This window comes from Phalaenopsis equestris, unplaced genomic scaffold (genome assembly GCF_001263595.1).
Source record: "Phalaenopsis equestris unplaced genomic scaffold, ASM126359v1 Scaffold233395, whole genome shotgun sequence".
Classification (NCBI taxonomy): domain Eukaryota; kingdom Viridiplantae; phylum Streptophyta; class Magnoliopsida; order Asparagales; family Orchidaceae; genus Phalaenopsis; species Phalaenopsis equestris.
Window position 1 is genome coordinate 88,774 of NW_018251343.1, and position 17,871 is coordinate 106,644.

Genomic DNA, 17,871 nt, shown 5'->3' on the forward strand with positions numbered 1-17,871 from the left:
AAGTGGGTTATTATAACCACTAGAAACAAAAATATGGTTAAAAGACTTATGAAAGGAGGCATCCTTTGGAGAATACATCGAATTTGGAAACGGCACCTCTTAGAAAACTATAAAAAGAGAGGCTTGGGACTTTTTGAGGGACTACTTCTAGTCTTATCAAGTGTTTCTTTTAGATTCTTCTTTGCTGTGAGTTTTGGGAGATACTGTAAGACGCCAATATCTACCTTTATTTTAGTTTTAGTTTCAAGTTTTTGAGTGTTAAGTGTGTTATAAGAAGAGTAGAGATTCAAAGGAACTTCAAGTGTTTGGTGTAGAATTTGAGATAAGTTTCTATCTTTTTGTTACTAAATTTGATTTTAATTGAGACTTCTTGTTGGTTTGACAATGATTTATGCATTTAAACTAAAGTGTAGTTTTGATTTCTGCATGAATTCTGAGTAGTTTTTTTTATCTTTTTTCCATAAAATGATAAGAAAATAAAGTATTGGATGGAAGTTGTGGAGAGTATTGACCTTTAATGTTGGAACAAGTTGTGATGATTTAACTCCATGTACTTCGTTTACTTCTTGATATGGCCCATCGAGATGTTGAAATTTGTTGTGAGAACATGTAAGAACTGGGATGGTATTGTCTCGGTCAACAATTGGAAAGAATCGTATGAGATTGTATGGATGAGAATGTAATTCATATGATTGAGTGCAAATAAATAGGAAAATAATCTTTAAAGGGTATAGAGTTAGAGGACTTTAAAGTGACAGGTTAAAGCTCTAACTTGGTTTATTGTTTTAGGTTTTGGTATGTGATGTTAGCCCCCAGGTGGAGGGAATTGAGGGAACTCTAGATTGAGAGCTGGTATCTTCCCTGTCCAGTAGGTCTTCAGAACTATTCAAACTTTAAATTAACTAATGTTCTTTATTGCATCTCTAGTAAGGGTAAAGAATAATATTGCTCCTATTTGGCACAACACAATTTTGCGTACTTCCATAACAAATTTTTATACTTATTACTGATTCATGATAAGGAAAAGATATTTCATATTTAGTGTTTCTTACCTTATAAAATCTCAAGTAATCCTTTGAAGTTGTTTTTATATTGTCAAAATATTAAAAATACCAAAAAGAATTGAACTTTAATTACTGTGATCATATCTTTAGTTTAAGTAATTATCTTTTTGAAATAGAATTTTGTTACTTAAAAGTGCATATTGTGAACAATCCCTTTAAGTTTGATATTCGAGGCTTAATCTAAAAGTCTTATATTACTTGATAACGATATGTGTACTTGCATAGTATCCAAATATATGTATAAATTAAAAATTAGAATTCTTATTTTCTTCAGGATCAAGTTTTTGATGCTGTTACAAAGTAGGAAAGATAAGTGAAGAATATAATCACATACATTATTATACTGTTGCGTATAAATAATCGAGATCAAGTTCTTGGCGCTGTTGTTGGGGATTAAAATTAAGAAAAATTAAAAATTAGGATTGAAATTTTGATTTCAATTAAGATTTCTATTGAAATTGGGATTTAAATTAAGAAAAATTAAATTGTAATTTAATTTTTTTTTAAAAATCTATTTTTAGAAAGTCTTATTTAAACATTAAGAATTTTTATAAGAATATTTTAATGTTGTGATTTTATATCAAGTATGTTATTTTTATTTTATGTTAATGTATGCGTAGTTCAGGTTCTGAAGGACTAGTGCCCTACGATTTTGAATTAGAAAGAACTGTTAAAAAAATTTTAAAAAGTAAAAAAATTAAAAATTTTGAAAAATCTAAAAAAATTACAGAAATGGCGGATCAAAATAATCAAAATGCTGAAATTCATTAAGAATTTAGATCATTAAGAGATTATGTTAACCCTGCGATAGATGAACTTCAATGTAGTATTCAAAAACCTACTGTAGTTGCTAATTCATTTGAGCTTAAACCTGGTATTATCCAAATAATTTCAAATAATCAATTTGGGGGATCACTAACTAAAAATCCAAATTTACATCTGGCTAATTTCTTAGAATTGTTTGCTACATTTAAATATGATGGTGTATCAAATGACACCATAAAGCTTAGGTTATTTCCTTTCATACTTAAGGATAAAGCTAAGATATGGTTGCATTTGTTAGCACCTAGATCTATTAGAACTTGGGGTGATTTAGCACAAAAATTCTTTGCTAAATATTTTTCAAAATAAAAAACTGCAAAGCTTAGAGATAATATGACATCTTTTAATCAGTTTGAAGGGGAATCTATTTATGAAGCATGAGAATGATTTAAAGAACTCTAAAGAAAGTGTCCACACCATGTTGTACCAGATTGGTTAATAATTTAAACTTTTTATTATGGATTTGTTCGGTTTCTTAGATCTATTATCGATGCTGCTGTTGGTGATTCATTGATGTCAAAACCATTTAATGATGCTTATGCTTTAATTGAAGAAATGGCTACCAATAATTTTTAATGGCCTTTTGAGAGGGTAGATTTTCAAGCATCATTAGAGACTTTGAATGCCATAAATAACAAGCCAAATAACCCATATTCAAATTATTATAACCCAGGTTGGAAGAACCATCCTAATTTTATCTGAAATAATACTTCAGGTGATAATAATCAATAATGGGGTAGCAACCAAGTAAACCCATTGGGAAGTTGGAACAACCAAGGGAATAATAGTAATAGATCTACTTATCCTCCAGGTTTCAATAGTAATACACAGTTTAAGGAGAAGAAGTTGTCTATAGAAGAAGTGGTGTTACAAATGGTAAATCAACTACAAAGTCAAGGAGCTACAATTAGAAAAAATCAACTTGGATAAATAATAAATTAATTAAGTAATAGATCTCAAGGAACACTTCCTAGTAATACTGAAGTAAATTTAGAAGACCAGAATAAAAAGCAAGTAAAATCCATTCAACTTAGAAGTGAAAGAGAGTTGGAAGGTATCAATAAGAAAATGAAGAATCAAAAGAGGACACTCCGAAAGATTCTGAAAGACATATTTCTCTGCTGAAAAATTAATTTGGAAAAACAACCACTTCTATTTCCTCAGAGACTTCGTCAACTGAAGTTGGATAAGCAATTTTCAAAATTTTTGAAAATTTTTAAGAAGCTTGCATTAATATTCCAATTGCTGAAGCCTTAGAATAAATGTCAAGCTATGTGAAGTTTATGAAGGATATTCTTAATAGAAAAAGGAACTTTGAAGATAATGAGATTGTTGCACTTATTGTTGCACTTAGTGAGGATAGTGAGGAGTGCAGTGTTATAATTCGTAAAAAGGCATCCTGAAAAGCTTAAAGATCTTGGTAGCTTTACATTTTCATGTGCAATAGGAGACAAATTTTATGGGAAAGGTTTATGTGATTTTGGTGAAAGAATTAACCTTATGCCATTATCAATATTTAAAAGATTAGGATTAGAAGAAATAACCCCTACTACTGTAACTCTGTAGTTAGCAGATAGATCAATAACGTACCCTAAAGGAGTTATAGAAGATGTCCTAGTGAAGGTGGATCAATTTATCTTTCCTATTGATTTCATTGTGTTAGATATGGAGAAAGATAAAGAAATACCTATCATTTTAGGGAGATCATTCTTAGCAACAGGAAGAGCAATGATAAATGAGCAGAAAGGGGAATTAACTATGTGTGCCAATGATAAAATGGTTAATTTTAACATTTCAAGATCAATGAAGTATCCTGTAAAAGGTAAAGATGATAAATGCTATATAATTGATGTTATAAGATATCTGAGTGAATGCCATTTTAAAACAAATTATAAAGAAAAAATGAAATTAAAGATTTGGAACACGAGCAAGAAGAGGAATTAGATCAAGATGAAGACCTTTATAAGGAAAATTCAAACTATGTTCGAGAAGGTTTTGAAATTTTGGACACAATAGAAAAAGATAAATAATTTTGTCCATCAATTGAAAAACCTCAAGAACCTAAGTTGAAATTACTTCTTGATGACTTAAAATTTGCCTTCTTAGTTGATTTTCCTACTTTACCAGTTATAATTTCATCAATATTAAGGATGGAAGAAGAAGAAAGATTGATGAAAATTTTGAAAAATTAAAAGAAAGTCTTTGGATGGACAATAGCTGATATTAAGAGAATTAGTCCTTGAGAATTAGTCCTTCAATTTGTCAATTTGTATGCTTAGAATTCATATGGAAGAGAACTGAAAACCCAGAGCTGGTCCTCAAAGAAGATTGAATCCTCTTATGAAAGAAGCTGTTAAGAAAGAAATTCTAAAGTGGTTAGATGATGAAATTATCTACCCTATTTCAGATAGTGCATGTAGTCCAATTCACTGTGTTCCTAAGAAAGGAGTGACTGTGACTGTAAATGAACATAATGAGTTAATACCTACTAGACAAGTCATAGGGTAGTGAATATGCATTGATTATAGAAACTAAATCTCACCACTAGAAAATATCATTTTCCACTACCCTTTTTAGATCAAATTCTGGATAGACTAGCTGGGCATAAATACTTTTATTTTCTGGATGGATATATTGGTTATCACCAAAACCAAATAACTCCTGTGGATCAAAAGAAAATAATGTTTATTAGTTTGTATGGTACATTTGCTTTTAGAAGAATGCCCTTTGGTTTATGTAATGCCACTGCTATATTTAAAAGATGTATGATGGTTATTTTCTATGATTTAATTGAAAAAAGGGATTAAAGTCTTTATGTATGATTTTTCAGTGTTTGGAACTACATTTGACTTATGTTTAGAACATTTACAGTTCTTAAGCGGTGTGAAGAAATAAATTTAGTCTTTAATTGGGAAAAATGCTCATTTACGGTAGCAGAAGGAATTGTATTAGGACATTAGATATCAGAAAATGGTATGAAAGTAGATCCTGCTATGGAAGTGGTCCCTTAACTGATTGTTAATTTACCTTACCCAACTAATGTTAATGAAATTAGGAGTCATTTAAGACATGTTGGATTCTCCAAGTGTTATTTTAATGACTTTTCAAAAAATGCTAAGCCTTTATGCCATTTTAAATAAAAAGTCTGAAAGATATAATTTTCAATTTTGGTTAAAAGAGCCTAAAAGCTTTTGAGTTATTAAAAGAAAAATTAGGCACTGCACCAATTATAATTTCACCAGAGTGGGGAAAACCTTTTGAACTGATGTGTGATGCTAGTGATTATACTATTAGAGCTGTTTTAGGACAAAATATGATAAAATATTCAATATGATAAAATGTTCAAAGTAATTTTCTATGCTAGCAAAACTCTTACTGAATCTTAAATTAATTATACAACAACTAAAAAAGATTTATTAGCTAAATTAATTATACAACAACTAAGAAATATTTATTAGCAATAGTATATTCTATTAATAAATTTAGATCATATTTAATTGGAAATCAATGTGTAGTACATACTGGTCATTATTCTATTAAGTATTTAATAAAGAAGAAGGACGTTAAACCAAGACTTATTAGATGAGTTCTTCTTTTGCAAGAGTTTGATTTTACAATAGTAGATCAGAGGGAACTGAAAATCAAATTGCTAATCATTTGTCCATACTTGAATCAGAAAAACCACTCTATTTTGAAAAAGAAATTAATGAACATTTTCCTGATGAAAAACTGTTCAACATTAATGAGAGTCGTGTTCCGTGGTATGCCAACATTGTGAAGTCCTATGGAATGATATACCGATAGAAAAGGAAATTTATATATGAAGCTAAAACTTATTTTTGGGATGACCTATTTTTATATAAACAAGAGAATGATCTTATTATTAAAGGATGTGTGCCTTTAGAAGAAACTTATGAATTATCCAAAAGTGTCATAATTCTAATTTTGGGGGACATTTTGGTGTCGATAAAACAACATAAAAAATTTTATAATCTGGATTTTATTGACCTACTATCTTTAGAGATGTTAATGCTTATATCAAGACTTGTGATAGATGTCAATGTGTAGGTAATATTTCTAAAAGAAATGAGATGCCCCTCAAAGAAATGAGATGCCCCTATGAGATGCCCCTCAACTATATGTTGGAAGTTAAAATATTTTATGTTTGGAGATTATATTTCATGGTACCATTTATACCATCTTTCATAAATTTATATATACTGTTAGTTGTGGACTATGTATCTAAATGGATTAAAGTTGTAGATTTACTTTGATGTGATGTTCAAAGTGTTGCAAAATTTTTAAGAATAAATATAACTTGTAGATTTGGGATGCCGAGAGTGATCATAACTGACAGGGGAAGTCATTTCATAAATGCCATAATGGAGAAGTTATTAAAGAAATATCATATAAACCATAGAATCGCTATTGCTTATTATCCTCAAACAAGTGGTTTGTCTGAATTATCCAATCATGAAATTAAAAGAATTATGGAAAAATTTTTTAATCCAAGAAAAATAGATTGTTCAGTCAAACTTGATTATGCTTTGTGGGCTTATAGGACTGCATACAGAACTTCTATAGCAATGTCCCCATATAGGCTAATATTTGGGAAATCTTATCATTTACCAGTTGAACTTAAGCCTAAAGCATATTGGGTGATTAAGGAGTTCAATTATAACTTAAAGGATGCTGGTGAGAAAAGGTTATTACAATTTAATGAGCTTGAAGAGATAAGAAATAAGTCTTATGAGAGTGCTAAAATTTTACAAAGAAAAGATGAAAATGTGGCATGATCGGAGGATTCTTATTAAAAATTTTCATCTAGGGCAACAAATTTTGCTATATCTAGGGCAACAAATTTTGCTATCAACAAATTTTGCTATATAATGCAAGGTTAAGATTATTTTCAGCCAAACATAAGTTCTGGTGGATGGGCCCATTTGTTGTGATAGAAGTTTATCCATATGGAGTTGTGAATATTAGAGATCCTAAATCTGAGAAAATATTTAAAGTGAATGGTCATATACTGAAACCTGATTTTATAGGGTATCAACTTAAATTAAATGATTGTATGATGTTGGGTCAACCAGAATAAGCAATGGTTACACCGGCCTAACGATGTAAAACCAACTGCTCTGTGGGAGGCAACCCATAGTTATCAATGTGCTTTTGTTTTGAATGTTTTTTGTGTGTTATTAATAAAAATTAGGGGAGTATTTTAAGATTAGTAATAAAAATTTGCCAATATTTGAACGATAAAACTTATGTGCAAATTTTAATTTCTAGAAGATTTAACCATGAGCTGGTTGACTTGAATGTGCCATAGCAGTTCTAGGATGTGTCTAGGAGTTATAGAAAGGATTTTGGCCTATAAATAGAAGGATTTTATGAAGGATTTTCACCACAATTCAAATTCTAACCCTGAAAGTCTAAGAGAAAGAGAGATTTGGAGAAAATGTCTTCATGGGAGATGGATTTGAAGAAAGAGGAAGAGGCCATGAGGAAGAAATTCATTAGTCAGAGTGCACAAGAGATGTATAACGATTTCTTAGTCGTTAGTATTGAAGGAATAGCAGAAAAGAACAACAAAATTGAGGTTGCGTGGCTTTAATTGAGGCAAAGGTAAATGAAGTTAATGCACACCTAGAGCATATTGGATGGTAAATAAAAATGCAATTTAGCCATACTAGTTATATAGAAGAAGCAGATAAGGCGATGTATCTTAAGCAAAAATGGATTGAAGAAGATTGTATCAGAGTTTTTCACCATAGCCCTTTTTATCAACTCTATATTCTAAATGCCCAAGGAGAGACTAATGAGAGATAGGAAATTGTTCCAACAAATGAAGAATGGAATTAAGTTCTACGCTAATATTTTCTTGTTAGGAGTTTTTTTATGTGTTAGTGTTAGGTCTTGTTTTTAGTGTTTATGTGATTATATGTTTTATTGCGTAAGTTTGTTTAGTGTTTTTATTTAAGAAATTTTCTCATCCAACTCTTTGGAATGAGAATTATGTGTTGTATGTTGTCTGTAATAATTTGTGAATGAATATAAGTGTTTGTTTGTAAAAAAATGTGTTATTTTCTACTTCAAATTAAATTAGTAATATTAGAGAATTTTGAGAGAGGTGAGTTAAAGGGGAAGAAAATAGTGATTCAAGTATTATAAGACCATTTAGGGGAGGTTCACTTAGGCTAATATTCCATTTTACTTAAGATAAAAAATATCAAAAATCATGCACTAGCACCTAAGCGCCACAACCACGAGCTTAAGCGGAGCCTAAGCGCCAAATATCTGCGCTTAAGCGCAGGTTCATGAAAACAGGTTCGCGAATGGTTAAAAGTGAAAAATAACCCCAAAAATTTCCATTTTCACTCTTACCATTGTCTTCTTCCTTTGACATTCGCAATTTTTGAGTTTAGGGAAAACCATATTTTGGAGATTTCTTGGTGGATTCAAGCCAAATTTGCTAGATTTGAATTTCTTGAGGTAAGAGCTTCACTTCTATGTAGAAATTTTGGATTTTTACCATGTATTTTTACCATGTATTTTACCATGTATTTTGAGTACATTTGGAGATACCAAAAAATCACTATTCATGGTGAAAGTTAGAGAAAAATCTATGAAAATTACATATAAATTGTACTTTAAGCTTATAAGAATTAAACTTCATTCATGGATTTATTTTGGACTTTTTGAAATTTTTAGAAATGGCACCAAGAATGAAGAGGAGAAAGAGGAAGTACCATTTCGATTCAATTAATTTGTGAGGTTAAAAGCTCAAGATCGGTATAGTGATGCTCTGCAATCTTGAAAACTTATACAAGAGCGATGTTTTAAGAATCTGGGAGGACCTATTGAGGATTTAATTTTTTTATCGACAATGGGAAGGATTCTGTTGTTTTTCTACTGTAGCGGTGATTTCTATAATTTTGGAGTTTTATGCTAATCTCCCAGAGGCAGAAGAAGATTGAGTTATGTTCAGAGGAAAATCAGTACCATTTTCACCAGAGATAATTAACATGTTTTACCAGTTGCCCTCTGATACTTTGTGTTTTTATTCAAACTATAGTTCTACTGAGATGGAGTTGGATGAGATTATTTCATATTTTACTGTTGGAAGAGGACTCTGGAAGATTACAAATGAAACAGGAGTCAACTTTTCAACTTCGAAGATAAATGCCACCTCAAGGCATGGCATTATTTTATCTCAGCTCGTCTACTATCAACCAATAATCTCACTGAAGTTACTAGAGAAAGAGCGACGTTAAATTATTGTATTCAACAGTTCAAGCCTATCAACATTGGGGCACTTATCTACCAGACTATCATCAGTTCTGCTACTGCTGCTACTACTACAGGTTTGGGATTTGCTTCCTTAATATTTTCTTTGTGTGAGCAAGCAGGAGTTAGATATGATAGTTGGGAAGAAATGTTGCTACCTCTAAAGCCCATTACTAATGTGAATGAGAAATAATATTTGAAGCACTCTATTTTTGACTGGAGAAGAGGATTTTCAAAGAGTTATGGAATGATAACATCTACTGCTTCTACCTCTGGTGCTTCCACATCTAGACCATCTAACTCGAAACCATCTACATCCAGAAGTCAGTCTACTGAATCTCAAGAACAATTATTGAAAAGGATGGTGGATAATATTAATTTTATTGCACATAAGGTACCAAATTTATTAAATTTTGTAGATTATATTAATAGATATGTCAGAAGACATAGTGATTATGAGCAGAAATTTAATTCATCTTTGGAGAGCCTCATTTGGGGTAACCAAGGAGTGAATTTCCCTTCATATCCAAAATATCCTGATTATGAGCCTGCAACTTTTTAGGATAGTAGTGACACTAATGATGATGATGAGGAGGAGGACTAAGGTTGTTTTAAATTTGTAATAATTTGAAGTACTTTATTGTGTGAACTTGCTACTATTGTACTTTATGTTGTTGTTATTGTAGATCTTTTGTTGTGTTGAGATGTTATGTTTAATTGTTAATTTAATAGTTGTGTTTCCTATTTTGTTTTTAGTATTGAGATTAGATTTTGTGGTAGTAGTTGTGTGAAGTAAGATGCATAGTGTGCTTTAATTAGTCAATATTGAACTTATTTCTGAGTATTAGGAAAGTTAAAAATCTTACTAGCTTTAGTTTTAACTTCAATATCAAAATTTGTTACCCTGTCTTTTCTTTTATATCAAAGTGTTTGATTTTATGTTGAGATTCTAAAGTCAAAGTCAGTGTGTTTGTTTGCTTATAGGTTGTTACACACTACTTAGAAGTCTTATGAATCTCTACATGTTAAATTAAAATTGAAATGATAAAAATTTAATCAAAAAAATAATTTTACTCCTATTTTAAATTTTTGTACTTATATCAATAGGGTGTAAAAATTCTTGTAAGCATGTTAATTTAATTTTCATGCTTATATATATCTGATCCTAAAATATTAAATTTTATTAAAAATTTAAGTTTGGGGTGAATGAAATTTTTTTCAAAAGTTGAATTTTATTTGTTCTCAAATATGCTACAAGTGAATTTGATTTGAAAATAAAAATGATCATGTATATGAAGTTATATTAGGGAAGTAAAATTTTGATTATAGAAATGAGCAAGAAAATTTAGTTAAGATTTAATAAGTGATACTAAAAAATTTAAAGTTAGAAGTTCTTAAATGTATAAATGATAAATATTTTGTAGCTATCTTTAGTAGGAGATATTGTATTTTTGAAAAATATAGAAGGGTTAGACTTTTAACTTGGAAGGATTAGACTTTTATTTTTGAAACTTAAATTTCTTTTATTATAATAATTTTCATAAGCTATTATTATGTTTTAAAGTAAGAGAAAAATATCTATTCTTTAGCTTAGGAAGGGAGAAAAAGAATTCAAAATTATTAAAGACCTATCTAGATATAGTAATCCTTGCATAAAAAAAATAAAAAAAATATAAAAAAAAATAAAAAAAATGAATAAAAATGAAAAAGGAAAGAAAAAGAAAAGAAAAGGGAGGAGAAGCTTGAGGATTAGTGTCTAATCAAAAATTGGTTATATATCTGATCTTTTTAAAGTATAAAACTTGAGAAACTCTTAAGCTTAAGGATAAAATATAGTAAGTAAAATTATACTTAATAAAAAATTTTAAGTGACTAAAATAAAATGCCTAAGTTCTATATTTAGAAAATCTACTTGTATTTTTGAATTAGATAGGAACTCATATTTTTCATACTTCTTCATTTTAAAGGTTTCTAAACCTTAAGTTGGTCTCATTCACTAGAATTTTTTCTAATTTAGACTACTATATTTCTAAAACAAAATCTTAGAACCTCCTAAAGAAACTGAAATACTTAATCATACTTCTTTAGTTTTTAAAGATTAAAGTGTCACTTGAAGACAAATAACATTTTAATTTTGGGGATTTTGATACACCTAAAATATATAGTATTTTTATACATATTTTTATACCTATTTTTGAGATATTGCACTTTAATGGAAACTATTTGTGTGTTTTTTTCTTCAGGTACAACAATAAAGGTGAAAAATGGAAAAAGAATTAAAATAGGATCAAATATGGAGCAAAAATGAAAAAAATGGTGCAAAAGTAATTTGGCACCTAAGCATTAGATCTAGTGCTTAAACGCCTGTGAAATAGAGAAGGTTGCACCTAAGCCCCAGAGGCCCCGCGTTTAAGCGCTAGTAATAGTTACTTGATAGGTTAATTCATTTTGATGAATTTTGAAGAGACATTTGAGGCACCTAATGGCGAAAGAGGGTGGGTAGAAACACTAGAAACGAATATGGTTAAAAGACTTGTGAAAGGAGGCATCCTTTGGAGAATACATTGAATTTGGACACATTTTGAAGAGATACCAATGCACCTCTTAGAAAATTATAAAAATAGAGGCTTGAGACTTTTCGAGGAGCTGCTTCTAGTCTCTTCAAGTGTTTCTTTTAGATTCTTCTTTGCTGTGATTTCTGGGAGAGACTGTAAGACACCAATATCTACCTTTAATTTAGTTTTAGTTTCTAGTTTTTTAGAGTTAAGAGTGTTGTACGAAGAGAAGAGATTCAAAGAAACTTCAAGAGTTTGGTGGAGGATTTTCGATAAGTTTTTATCTTTTTGTTACTACTTATCTTTTTGTTACTACATTTGGTTTTAATTGAGACTTCTTGTTGGTTTGACAATGATTTTTGCTTTTAAACTAAAGTTTGGTTTTGATTTCTCCATGAATTCTGAGTAGTTTTCTTTATCTTTTTCCTTAAAATGATAAGAAAATAAAGTATTGGATGGAAGTTGTGGAGAGTATTGATCTTTAATGTTGGAAGAAGTTGTGATGATTTAACTCCATGTACTTCGTTTACTTCTTGATTTGGCCCATCGAGATGTTAAAATTTGTTGTGAGAACATGTAAGAACTGTGATGGTATTGTCCCAGTCAACAGTTGGAAAGAATCACATGAGATTGTATGGATGAGACTGTAATTCATATGATTGAGTGCAAATAAATAGTTAGAGGAATTTAGAGTGACAGACGAAAGAGTTTATTGTTTTAGGTTCTGATACAAGATGTTAGCACCCAGGTGGAGGGAATCAAGGGAACTCTAGAGTGAGAGCTGGTATCTTCCCTTCCTAGCCGGTCTTCAGAACTATTCAAAGTTTAAATTAACTAGTGTTCTTTATAGCATCACTAGTAAGGGTAAAGAATAAATTGCTCCTATTTGGCACAGCTCAATTTTGCATCTTTCCACATTAGAATTCTTATACTTATTACTGATTCATGATAAATAAAAAATTTATTTCATATTTAGTGGTTCTTGTCTTACAAAAACTCAAGTTATCTTTAGAAATTGCTATTATATTGTGAAAATATCAGAAATACCAAAAAAATTTGAACATTAATTACTGTGATAATATCTTTAGTTTAAGTAATTATCCCTTTGAAATAGAAGTTTGTACTTAATAGTGCATATTGTGAGCAACCCCTGTGGGTTTGATATTCGCTTAATTTAGTTGTAGATGAAAAAGTTCTATATTACTTGATAACGATATGTATACTTGTGTAGTACCCATATTTATAAATAATATTTGCATTCTTATTTGCTTTTAAGTCAAGTTTTTGCCTAGTAGTTTTCCAAAAATCAAGTTTTTGGCGTCGTTACAAAGTAAGAAATATAAGGAAAAATTACATACTATTGCATATAAACAATCGGGATCACAGTACCATCGGCACCAAAATTTGGTGCCATCGGCGCTGGGTCTCTACATTTGAGCGTCGTCGACGCCAATTTTGTCGCAATTAGTGTCATAGTAGTTTTCTGCACCATTTCGTCTATGGTCCAAATAACTCTATAATCTTCCATATATTTTGATGAAAAAAAATGTTATTATGTATTTTTTTTTAATATGTAAGTCTCCAAATTACAAGGAATTCATAAAAAGAGCTTAAATAGATATTTATAGGTATATATTATTTATGTAAAAGAAAATATATGTTAATTAAAAAAGATAGCTATGGGTTACCTCCCACAAAACACTTGGTTTAATGTCTTAAACCCGACATTCCCAGTCTTTACTCTTGGTGACCCAACATTAAAATCTCTTTAACAATTGGTCTGTGGCCATAAAAGTAAAGGTTCAACTTATGCCCATTAACTTTAAATATTTTTCTAGTTTTAGGATCATAAATATCTACAACTCCATACGGGCAAACTTTTATAACTGTGAATGACCTTAACCACCTAGACCTTCGTTTTCCAAGAATAATTTCAATCATGTATTATACAATAAAAATTCTTGTCCAGGTTCAATGTTATTTTTTATTATCTTCCGATTATTCCTTTCTTTCATTTTCTCTTTATAAATCCTAGAATTATATAAGATTCATTCCTAAATTCTTCAAGCTCATTTAATAACAACAATCTTTTCTCACTGACATCTTTTCAGTTAAACTTAAATTCCTTAATAGCCTAATAAGCTCTATGCTCTAATTCTATTGGTAAGTGATAAGTCTTCAAAAAAATAAATCTATATGGGGACATTCATATAGGATTTTTATAAGCATTCATGTAGGCCCATAATGGAGTATCTAGTCTAACAGACCAATCTGGTTTGTTAGGATTTACAGTTTTTTTTTCAAAATTCTTTAAATTTTACGATTAGATACTTCTGCTAGACAACTAGTCTAGGGATGATAAGTAGCAGAGATCCTATTTATAATATCATATTTTTAACCAATTTTTCATTTCTTTTATTCCTAAAATGAGATCCTCAATCAGTAATGATTACTCTAGGCATTCCATATCTTCTAAAAATAGTTTTAATTAAAAAAAATTTTAACACTCTGAGCATCACATCGAGATAAAACCATAACTTCAATCCATTTTAATACATATTCTACTGTAATTAATATATCTAAATTTTTGAATGATGGTATAAATGGTCCCATAAAATTCAATCCCCAAACATAAAAAATTTCAACTTCTAATGCAAAATTCAGCGTTATTTCATTTCTTTTTGAAATATTTGCTTCTCGCTGACAATGAACACATGTTTTTATCTATGCATTAATATCTCTAAATAAAGTAGTCTAATAAAATCTAGATTATAAAATTTTGTGTACAATTTTATCATTTCCAAAATAACTTCCAAATTCAGAATCATGACATTTTTGAATGATTTTTTTAATTTTCTTCAAAAGGTACACATCTTCGAATAACTAAATCTTTACATTGTTTGTACAAATTTGGGTCATCTCAAAAGTAAAATTTTGCATCATGAATAATTTTCTTTTATTGTTGCTTTGTCAATTCATATGGTAAAATATCACTAACAATAAAATTCATATTGTCTGCATACCACGATATACACCATTCATTAATAGTTTATAGTTATTAAGAAAAATTTTGTTAATCACTCTTTTAAGATCAAATGATTCTTCTTGTTCTAGCCTTGATATTTGATCAGCTATTTGATTCTTAGATTCCTTCTTCTCTAATACCATAAAATGAAATTCTTGCATCAGAAGTACCCATCCAATTAATCTTGGTTTCACATCCTTTTTTTTGCATCAAATATTTTATAGTTGAGTGTTTTGTATGAATAACACATTTAGCTCTAATCAGATATGACCTACAGTTATCAAAAGCATAAACAATTGCTAATAACTCTTTTTTAGTAGTGTTATAATTAATTTGAGAATCATTCAGAGTTTCATTAGCATAATATATAAATTTAAAAATTTTGTCATATATTTTCTCTAAAACAACTTCAATTGCATAATCACTTGCATCACATATTAACTCAAATGGTTTCCCTCAATCAGGTGAAACTATTATAGGAGAAGTGATTAATTTTTCCTTTAATAATTCAAAGGCATTAATTCTTTCTTTAATTATTCAAAGGCATTAACTCAAATAGTTTAAATCAAATTTTGCATCTTTTCTATAAGTTGGCATAAAGGCTTAGTAATTTTTAAAAAATCTTTAATGTACTATTTGTAGAAACCAACATATCCTAAAATTCTTATAACCCCTCTCACAGTAGTAGGAGGAGGTAGTTTAGCTATAACTTGAATTTTTGTTGGATCTACTTTCATGCCGTTTTCAGAAATTTTATGCCCAAGTATAATTCCTCCAGCAATCATAAACTGACTTTTTTCCTAATTTAATACTAAATTTGTTTTTTTTCGCATCGTTCTAAAACTTTATTTAATTGATTTAAACATGATTCAAATGAAGTTCCAAACACAAAAAAATTATCAATAAAAACTTCTATCCCATTTTCAATTAAATCACTAAAAATAGACATCATACATCTTTGAAATGTTGTAGGTGCATGACTTAAACCAAAAAACATTTATCTAAAAGCAAAAGTGCTATAAGAACTAGTACATGTTGTTTTTTCTTGTTCCTCAGTGGCAATAAAAATTTGATGATAGCCGGTATATCTATCCAAAAAGCAAAAATCTTTGTGCCCGACTAACCTATCTAACATTTGGTTTAAGAAAGGTAAATCTTTGTGCCCAACTAACCTATCTAACATTTGGTTTAAGAAAGGTAAAGGAAAGTGATCTTTCCTAGTGGCGGGATGTAACTTTCTATAGTCAATACAGATTTGCCAACCAATGATCTGTCGTTTTGGTATTAATTCATTTTTCTCTTTCATAGATCCAGTCACACCCCATTTCTTAGGAACACAGTGAATTGGACCTACCCATGCACTGTCTAAAATATGATATATTTTTCCTGCGTCTAACCATTTTAAAATTTTATTTTTAACAACTTCTTTCATCACAGGGTTTAATCTCCTTTGAGGATCAACTTTTTTTTTCATGATGTTCTTTCAATAAAATTCTATGCATACAAATCAAAACACTGATTCCTTTTATATCAGCTAATGTTCATTCAAAGGCCTTCTTGTATTTTCTTAAAGTTTCCAACAATTTTTGTTCTTGTAATTCAATTAACTCTAAGGATAATATAGTAAGTAATGTGGATAAATCTCCTAAGAAGGCATATTTTAAATGTGAAGGAAGTATTTTCATTTCAAGTTCAGCAGATTTCACAATTGAAAGAATAAGATTTTAATTATTATTCGTAGTATCCAATAGCTCAAATCATTCCTGAATATAATCCAAATCTTCATTACTCATTTTAATGGATTTATCTTGCTTTATATCCTCATCTTCATGCTCCAAATGATCTTCTCCAATCTTCTCTCCAAAGTTATTTGAGAAAAATTCATTACTTAAATAATCATTAATTTCCATTTTTAAGCATTCATCATCTCTTCCTTTTGTTAGATATCACAATAATTTTAATATATTAAATGTAACTTCTTGATCATTGACTCTCATGGTTAAGTCTCATTTCTGTATGTCTATCAAAGCTCTTTCAATAGCAAGAAAAGGTCTCCCTAAAATGATAGGAATTTCTTTATATTTCTCCATATCTAACACAATAAAATCCACAGAAAAGATCAATTTATCAATTTTTACCAATACATCTTCGATAACTACTATGAGATAAGTGATTGAACAAATAACTGATTGTAGAGTTACATTAGTAGGAGAAATCTCTCTGAAACCCAACCTTCTGATTCAATTGTGAAGGAAATAAAATGCCTAAGTTCTATATTTGGAAAATCTACAAGTATTTTTGAATTAGATAGGAACTCGGATTTTTCATACTTCTTCACTTTAAAGGTTACTAAACTTTAAGTTGGTCTCATTCACTAGAATTTTTTCTAATTTATACTACTATATTTCTAAAACAAAATTTTAGAACCTCATAAAGAAACTCAAATACATAATCAAACTTATTTAGTTTTTAAAGATTAAAGTGTCACTTGAAGACAAATAACATTTTAAGTTTTGGGATTTTGATAGACCTAAAATTTACAGTATTTTATACACATTTGTATATCTATTTTTGAGATATTGAGCTTTAATGGAAGGTATTTGTGTGTTTTTTTCTTCACGTACAACAATAAAGGTGAAAATTGAAAAAAGGGATGAAATAGGATCAAATATGAAGAAAAAAATGAAAAAAATGGTGCAAAAGTAATTTGGCGCCTAAGCGTCAGATATGATGCTTAAACGCCCGTATCCTATCTACTATATATTTTAGGAGTCTGTCAAAAACTCGAAAGCGAGTTCTAATGATAACTATTGAATCACAAACGATGACTCATGATTTTCATATGAGCCATCAATATATATATATATATATATATATCTTAGTATTTTGTTTTATAATTGTTATAATGTATTAGGAGACCCTCATGTGCCTATGAATTACATTCCACACATACGCGGGATCGAACTTGTGATCTCAGAGGTCTTACAAATTAAGATATATATACATACATATATATAAATATACATATAAACATACATACATATATACATATCCATACATACATACACATACACACACAAATATAGATATATATATATATATATATATATATATATAT